This window comes from Triticum aestivum, chromosome 3B, assembly GCF_018294505.1.
Source record: "Triticum aestivum cultivar Chinese Spring chromosome 3B, IWGSC CS RefSeq v2.1, whole genome shotgun sequence".
Lineage (NCBI taxonomy): Eukaryota > Viridiplantae > Streptophyta > Magnoliopsida > Poales > Poaceae > Triticum > Triticum aestivum.
Genome location: NC_057801.1, coordinates 683,235,190 through 683,238,042, shown reverse-complemented (window position 1 = coordinate 683,238,042; position 2,853 = coordinate 683,235,190). Strand labels below are relative to the sequence as shown.

At 40.5% G+C, this 2,853-nt stretch overlaps 1 non-coding gene across 1 annotated transcript; it reads right to left on the bottom strand.

Annotated features, from left to right (window-relative positions):
• Positions 1–513: 513 nt before the first annotated feature.
• On the bottom strand, positions 514–620 carry LOC123073013 (small nucleolar RNA R71). The gene has a single exon (XR_006435540.1). It is a non-coding gene; the product is annotated as a small nucleolar RNA R71 (small nucleolar RNA).
• Positions 621–2,853: the final 2,233 nt, after the last annotated feature.

Sequence of the window (2,853 nt, the reverse complement as noted above, 5' to 3'; positions counted from 1 at the left end):
CTTATGCTTCAACCTGAATATTCACTAGAGTCGTTTGATCCAGAAATTGAAAGGACCTTATTGAGAAGAAGAAGAAGAGAGAATCAAATACGGTTTCAAGTTGCTGAAACATTGCAAGATCAAGAAGAAGAAAAGATGTCTGATCCAGTACCTTTGCTCAGGGACTTGTGGATCCCAAGAGATCATGGGATACCAGGAGAAATAGTGCAACCGATTATTCAGGCGAATAATTTTGAATTGAAGCCTGCTCTGATTAACATGGTGCAACAGTCCAGATTTGGTGGAACAGCTTTAGAAGACCCCCATGAGCATATCAGGACTTTCTTGGAGTATTGTAACACCCTCAAGGAAAATGGAGTTTCTCCGAGTGCTATTAGATTATCACTATTCCCATTTTCCTTGAGAGATGGAGCAAGAGTATGGCTTCACTCCTTGCCTGAACATCTGAAGGATACTTGGGAGACTTTATTGCAGACATTTCTTGAGAGATACTTTCCACCGACAAAAGCTGCTGAATATAGGGACAAGTTAACAAGGTTTACTCAATATGATGGAGAGAGTTTGTATGATGCATGGCAAAGATTCAACTCTTTAATCAGAATGTGTCCTCATCATGGTTTAGAAAGATGGCTAGTGTTACAAACCTTTTACAAAGGGCTGTCCACTCAAACCAGAGCCTTTGTTGATTCTGCTGCGGGAGGAGGAATTATGAACAAAACTCTTGATGAAGCATTTGCATTGATTGAAAGCATGGCGTCTCATCATTTCCAATGGTCAAGTGAAAGATCAATAGCACCACCACATCCTGGTGTGTATAATGTGTCTGCAAATGATAGCATGGTGGCTCAGATTGACATCTTGAACAAGAAGATGGATAGTATCATGTCAAATTGCATCGGTACTTCCGTAGCTTCAGTAAGTGTGCCTCAAATGTGTGATGTATGTGGCCAAGCAGGTCATCCTTCAACAGAATGCACCTTCTATTCAGCAATTGGATCATCGGTTTCAGAAGTAAGTCATGCCCAAAGTCAAGGTCCATTCTCAAACAGCTACAATCCTTCTTGGAGGAACCATCCAAACTTGTCGTACAAGAACAATCAGTCATATGCAAGTGGATCGACAATACAAGGAAATCCACCACCAAATCATCCAAGTCAATTTCAAGTGCCAAGACAGAATGAACAACAAAATGTTCAGTCAAATGGAATGGAGGAAATCATGAAAATGCAGTTGGAATTGATGAGCAAGATGACAAATGAAGTTAATGGCTAAAAGGATACTGTTAAGATGCTTGTGAGCAAAATGGATAGTATGGTGGGAGAAAATGAAGCAAGGCTGCCTGCGCAACCAATTCCAAATCCGAAAGCTCACTGTGGGGCAATATCTTCAGTTGATGCAGTGACTACAGAATTTCACTTTAGAACGGTTGGTCTTGTTCTTCAAACACTTAGCCTAGAAGAAGATACACTTGTAAGGCACAACATAAATACAAGTTCAATATGTGGTATGATAAAATACATATAGCCTACCTAATACTTTGGATCAAATCAGTGTTAAACAAGGGTTGTCCAGTCTTCGTCTGTAATATATTCCACTGGAGATGTTTGGGCGATTTCATTCTTAGCCTTGCCTTCAAAGTGAGATTTTCTAAGGTGGTACCGATACTGTCGCAGAGCAGACTGAAAAACATGAGTGCATTCTTGTTCAGTTGCATCATCTTTCGGATCCAACTTGAACCTCATATGTTGAAAAAAGAATGTGAGTCTTATTAGGAGGAAGCTAGAAAGTATGGGACAGAGCAAGACAATATTACTAATTGCAATGAATAACATTACTTATGGATAAATGGTCAAGGAAGGTGTTAAACTAGGTATTGTCTTTCTCATTCCTGAACTGGATCCACGTCGGGAGGATATGTGCATGACACCTAACGGCAATGGTTGCCTCTGATACTAACTTGGCTGACCCTGTAGCATCATGTGGCCTTTTTAAACCCGCCTCAAAATGGATTTCCATTCTTCCTCCTTTAGATTTTGTTAATCTGTCAAGCATTATCCCTGATGTATGTTTTCGCTTACACCGTGGTGCTAGTTCAACAACGAATATGGAAAATGTTAGTGTACATCAAACTGTGAGAGTACATATAAAGGAGCCTGCAACTGCAACTTGACTCGGTCAGGTACCGTCTTGGTGTTGATGCTCATGAGGTTCATCTGATCTTGCCAAGTCCTGTTGTGTCAGCAGTGCTTCGGAAGTAGTGTTATGTGTGAAGGCAGTTTGGGAACTGGCCAATTCCGGAGCAAATGAACGAGTAACTCGTTGAGATGCCGGTACAGTTGAAGAAGATGTTGCGGCTGGTGGAGCAGATGATACTGTGTTTGTAGATTTAGCCGGTGTACTTGGACCTTCTACTGCACTCTAAGTACCAGCAGAATCTCGACGGCAAATCCTTTTCCGTTTCACCCGACGAGTAACACCACTCCCTACTATATTATTTTCCTTGCTCTTTTTTGACTTTGCCATGTCAAGCCGTACCCACAACACAAAAGAATATAATCGCTCTTCAGAACTCATTGATGCATGATACAAACAAGGAATACTTTGATGTAAGACAATCGTATGAGGTTGGAATATGTAAGAAAAATAGGACGGCATGACATATTCATAGCTACGATGTGTAAACTAAGCAGAAGGATTTTCAAGAAAATAGAAGTAATGCTAGCTAGACACCATATGAAAGATGCAACCAATATTACTCTCCCAAGTTAAAAGTGTCTTGTCATAAGTGGCAATTCGAAAAATTAGAAGTAGTACAACGTAGAAATCAATGCAAGATGCAACCACTATCAAACT